The sequence below is a fragment of the Eutrema salsugineum genome, unplaced genomic scaffold (genome assembly GCF_000478725.1).
Source record: "Eutrema salsugineum unplaced genomic scaffold, Eutsalg1_0 scaffold_3, whole genome shotgun sequence".
Classification (NCBI taxonomy): Eukaryota; Viridiplantae; Streptophyta; class Magnoliopsida; order Brassicales; family Brassicaceae; genus Eutrema; species Eutrema salsugineum.
In genome coordinates, this window is record NW_006256756.1 from 16,469,286 (window position 1) to 16,475,246 (window position 5,961).

At 42.5% G+C, this 5,961-nt stretch overlaps 1 non-coding gene across 1 annotated transcript; it reads right to left on the minus strand.

The window, feature by feature from the left end:
• Positions 1 to 4,989: 4,989 nt before the first annotated feature.
• LOC112085532 lies at positions 4,990 to 5,096 on the minus strand. Its single transcript, XR_002898836.1, has one exon. It is a non-coding gene; the product is annotated as a small nucleolar RNA R71 (small nucleolar RNA).
• Positions 5,097 to 5,961: the final 865 nt, after the last annotated feature.

Sequence of the window (5,961 nt, forward strand, 5' to 3'; positions counted from 1 at the left end):
TGAGTTCATAGTTAAATGAAATCGCTGATAAAATGATTCATTAACCCATTAGTTTAGCTTGGAAGCACCCGAGTCAAATATCCTGTCTAAAGCTTCTGCCTTTATCATATATTATCATCATCCGAACCATTTGTTTGTCATTTGCATCTTTACTTAGTTTAAATCTCATCTCTTGTTTCATTTACATGCTCATTTACTTGTTAAATAGTTTAGTTAAAACCCTTATCATTCTCTCTTGACTTAAGATCACAAGTAACATAGATTAGTGTCTCCACTACAAGTTTGGTTTGATAACCCCTTGTACTACAAGGACAGGGGTATTGATAACCTCTACAAAGAGTGAAAACTCTTAGTTATCAAGGATTGGAGCAGGCCGATATCACTTTGATCCATATGTGTGGGGTGAGCCTGAATACCACACCAAGAAGCTGTATTCGTGAGTGAACACCCTCTAAAAGTGGTGTAAGTGGCAAGACAAGACCATTCATGCGTTGGTGGACTGTGTAAGGCACCTGAAAAAGAAAGTCAAGCAACTCACCAGACCATCTTCACCGGATAAGAACTCGGCGACCTCAACCGCACCGATTACACAAGAAGAGGTTGGGGAAAGCTCAAACGCGAGGAACCCGGAGTTTCCACCAGGCAAAGAGGACTGGATCGATCCTGCCAAGACTTTCTTACCTGAACCCTCGGAGAGCAGCCCACCACGTCAGTCCACACCCTCCTGCTCAACGTCAAATCCCTCGTACTACTTGGGATCAGAGCTCTCAGACTGAGGTATCGACTTCAAACCTTGTAAATATGCATCTTGTATATATCATATTGCATCCATTTAGTTTATCTTTTTACTTCTCTCACATGCTTTTATAACACATGGGACTGTGTTATTTAAGTGTGGGGGAGGAGCTTTGTGTTTTCTGATCTTGTTTTCTTTGTTCTTATTTGACTTTTGCATTCTTGAGTCTCATTTAGCTTAGTGTATATGATAAACTTGAAAAATTTCACAAAAAAAAAATGCATCATTCAAGTTGCATCTCGCATTCTAAGACCGAGTCTAGTTGCATCATGTAGTATTGTATCAGTGCAAGGAGCAATGATAGATTTTTTCCTAGAGAGCAAATCACTTGAGAACTTGAACTAAATATGCTTGTGAAACTCATTCTGTGCTTGTAAAGCTTGAAACGATTTGAATCTGAGAAGCAAGTTTGAATTACACTCAACTCTAACTAAGTGATAACCCTGAACTTGAATTGAAAATATCTTTTGATGCATTGCTTAAATAGGCTTGTGGATACCGATATACATACTTGAGCTAGAATCGTTGTTTTTACCACCCTCCTTCCTTAGCTCAAGTAGCTGAATCCGCATCATGGATCAGTTCCCTCACCTTGAACCCATCTTTCTTTCGAGCCAATGTTTGTGTGTGAATTGTAAGGCCACCTTGGACTGAACTTAGCAGAAAGTGTTAGGTTTAGAGCGACAAGGGCATGTCTCATTAAGTGCTATGTTCCAACATCAAGGAACTGAGAGTATTGGCAAGGAATAAGTGTGGGGGAAAAGACTTGTTGGTGAGTAGAAAAAGGTGAGTTAAGTGGAAAAGAGAAAGTGGAAATAGCTAGGGGGATGAAAGAAAAAGAATTGAGTCTTGGATTTGAAAAGATGAGCTCTGATGTTTTTTTTAAAAGAAAAATTTAGTCTCTGAAATGAAAAGAAGCCAAAAAGGCTCAAGTGTTCTAAAAAGAAAGAGGCTAGAAGCTGTGAAAGATAAGAGCCGTGTGAGCAAGTGAACTCCAAGACCCGAGAATGAAAACAAAAAGTGAGTCCCCTAGTGAAAAGAAAACGATTGAGAAGAGTGAGGAATTTGAGAGGGTGAGCAAGTGAGGAAGCTTTGAGTGGAGTGTGGGGTGAGATGAGTCTTTTCCCTTGTATGCATAGGTTGCTTTTTACCTTTAGCATTCTGCCGAATTTTGGTCGTTCACAGAGAGATCCCTTTGCTGCATTTCACCCGCTTGAATATTGATGAGATCATTTTTATCTCATGATTCACCGGTTACGAACTTAATGAATGTGAAAGAGTTGAATTTGATGAGAACTTGTGGAGATTCCGTGCTTTAGTTGGTAAATATCTGAGCATAGCTTTGCATTGCATATTTGAGCATGAATCCGAGTTCTTATTGTGATCACTTCTCTCTAAAAAGGAAATATGAGCTCCATTTGCACTACAACCTCTTTCTCTCATTTGTTCTTTTCGCTTGAGGACAAGCAAAGGACAAGTGTGGGGGAGTTGATAGGTCTATATTATACATCATCTAGGTTGCATTTTAGAGTCCTCATCATGTGTTTTCCCATGTAAATTGAGTCTTTAGGCATCAAAATAGGATTTAGGGCTTGCATTAGGTCCCAAAGAGTTTTGCATGTTTTGAAGTCTTTATCAGGTGCTTTGGAAGCCATTTGGAGCTTAAGAAGAGGAGCAGAAAAAGAAACGGTGAAGAAAAGGGTCAAAAATGGTGAAAACCGCTTAGAGGAATTTCTCGGCCAAAACTCGTACCGGCTGGACAGAAACCTCGGTCAAAAAGCTTACCGGACGGTCATTATTGGCCAAAATCCTTACCGATCGACCAAAATCGGGCAAGGTCGAGTATCAGGTGCAAATTACCTCGGGTTAAGTTTTTGGCCGAGGCGAGAGGAATTTTACGGCTAAAAAGCTACCCGCGGTACTTAGCCCTCGGTCATTTTCCTTAGCTCGGGAAGCTTTTCTCGGCTAAAACCTGTCCTTGCCCGCGCATTTCAAAGATCAGCAATCCGGGGAACCTTCCGGTCCGAATCAGTTGGCGGGGTCTTCATCAAAGTTGGAGATAATCAAGCAAAGATCCCGGAACAATTAGAATCATCCAATTCGGACCAGTGAGGAGAAAGATACGGCTTCCGGAAGAAGCATCAGTATTGCGCGTACTCGAGAACCGAACAGCGGATTTCAAAGATCACGACGGACGGAGCCTTTCCGGTCCGAACTAGCTTGCTCGGTCTTCATCAAAGTTTGAGATCTGTGAAAGATAAGGTCTCCGGATTTCACATCTGTCCAAGAGCTTATTTTCCGATGATTCCAATGCGGCGCAAAGATGTGAAATCCAGGAAACCTTCCACTTCCCAAGCTCCGACGGTTTCTTCACCAAAGTTCGATCTTATTGAGTCATCTTGACTATGGAACTGGTCTCAGAGCAATTGGAGTCGTGTGTTGAAAGTTACTGCTTCCGGAAGGCGAGATGGTCGACACAAGCCTAAATGAGTCGCGATACGCGCTAAGTATTTTCTCAGGCCTCGGCATCATCACCTCGACATTGCTCAAGTCAAGGCTCATATCTTGGGAGTATTTTGGACTATACCTCGTGCTAACGCCTCGGCACATTGGGATCAAGGCATGCACACGTAAGAAATGAAGCTAGAAATGACTAAGTGTTGAACGTGCACCTCGGTGTAATGGCCTCGGCGTGCATGCCGGACTCTGTTCTCCCGAGCCCCTCGACTACCAAGCCCCGCGACATTCTATGGCGAGGTCCCTTGTCACAACCCCAGAATCAAGAATAAGACGGCTCAAGAACACACACATGAAAATGGATCAAAGACTAGGGTTCGTGCATGTTCTTGACGTGTTCTTCACAAGATCTCCATTTGGATCTTGGCTCACGTGCACTCCTCGACATAAAGACCTCGGCTTCACTCTCCGACACACCGTGGCACTCACCCATCAACCCGAGAAAGCGGCTCAGTACCCGGTTTGTTCCGGGCTGACCCGCGACACTTTCCCTTTGCTATAAATACATTTTAGGACCAAAAATACCTAATCATCTTATCTCTTATCATCTTTTAGCTTTGAGAACTTGCCTCTTTTGTGAAACTTAATTAATCTAATCTGAAATCTCGTTTTTGCATCAGAATCTTGTTCTTTCTTTATTTCCTTTATCATCCAGCATCAAACTCCTTATCATGACTAGCTACACGTCTTGCAAAGGACTGAGTGAGCTCGTTATGATCAGTGAGTAGTCGTTTCAGCGGCTTTAGATAGGTAGATTAGGGTGCTTTCAAGATAGATCAGTGGGTTTAGGTGTCTAGTCTTGCATGTTTCATTCTTTAACCGACGAGATCTCTAAGCTGGATCCAGGCACATCACTTGAGGTTCAGATCTGAGACATATCTCGCATCAAAAGTGTTTGTAGAAATGTCTGAACCACTCGGTTAAAGGTTTAAGAGTCTTTCATCGCGAGAGTGATAGTTTGTTCTCTTAAATGACATTTTTGAACTGAATCTTATTGCTGACTGATTCATGCTTCTCAAAAGGGATTTTGGTATGAAAGAGGGTCAGTTTAGATGTTTAATACTTTCATGAGAAGATTAACATGCCTTGAGTTCAAAGTTAAATGAAATCGCTTGATAAAATGATTCATTAACCCATTAGTTTAGCTTGGAAGCACCCGAGTCAAGTATCCTGTCTAAAGCTTCTGCCTTTATCATATATTATCATCATCGAATCATTTGCTAGTCATTTGCATCACTACTTTGTTTAAATCTCATCCCTTGCTTCATTTTTATGCTCATTCACTTGTTAATTAGTTTAGCTAAAACTCTTATCATTCCATCTTGACTTAAGATTACAAGTAACATAGATTAGTGACTCCATCACAAGTTTGGTTTGATAACCCCTTGTACTACAAGGACAGGGTTATTGATAACCTCTTTAAAGAGTGAAAACTCTTAGTTATCAGTCTACCCGGAGAGGATCCTCTAGAGCATCTAGATCAATTTGATCGAGTTTGCGACCTGACAAAGATAAACGGGGTATCAGAAGATAGTTTCAAGCTACGCCTGTTCCCATATAGCCTCGGTGATAAAGCTCACCAGTGGGAAAAGAACTTCCCGACGGGTTCTATACAAATGTGGGAGCAATGCAAGCTGGCGTTCTTGTCCAAGTTCTTCTCCACTTCACGCACGGCAAAGCTGAGGAATCATATTTCTAGTTTCACTCAACATGAAAACGAAAGCTTTAGTGAAGCTTGGGAACGGTTTAGAAGCTATACCAACCAATGCCCACACCACGGCTTCTCGGAGGCCTCCCTCCTGAGTACCCTATACCGAGGTGCTCTCCCCAAGATCAGAAACCAACTAGATACAGCCTCAAATGGAAATTTTCTTGGGAAAGAGATCAATGCGGCAATGGAACTAGTGGAGAACCTTGCCATGTCTAATGACACGTATGGAGAAGATTTTGACAGGGCAAACCGATCAGAGGGATCTAGTAAGGAACAGCACATTGAAAATGATATAAGAGAGCTACAGAGCAAGCTTGACAAGGTTCTCATGGCTACACAAAAGCCAATACACTTTATAGGCGAGTTTGATGAGCAAGGGCCAAGCTTTGATAATGTCAATGAAGATGGTCTAACACAAGAAGAGATAAACTACATAGGGAATCAACAAAGATATCAGCGGTTTAACAACTTTGGAAACAACCCAAACCTCTCTTACCGAAACACAAACATAGCTAATCCTCAAGACCAAGTGTACACTGCTCAACAACACCAACAAAGCTATGCTCCTAAAGCTCCATTTCAGAACAGCTTTCAGCCCAAGCAACAGTTCAGTGGGCAACAACAGAGTTATAGTCAGCAGAATCAACCGGCACCGAGCAACAACTTCAGCAGCCAACCACAGCAGCATAAGTTTCCACCAGGGTTCAATCTGCAGCCGTTGGGTAATCAGCAACAGAACCAGGGAACGGCTCAGAATCAGATGGGGCCTGACGTCTGTGGGCTTCTGCAGCAGCAGTTACAAGGGCAACAACGAGTTGAGAGCCAGCACGCAACAATGCAACAGGATATCCGGGAGCTTAAGCAGAATCAAGCTTATACATCATCAAGAGGTCCGACTTTACCAGGTAAGCCGGAGCCTAACCCCAAGGAGTATGTG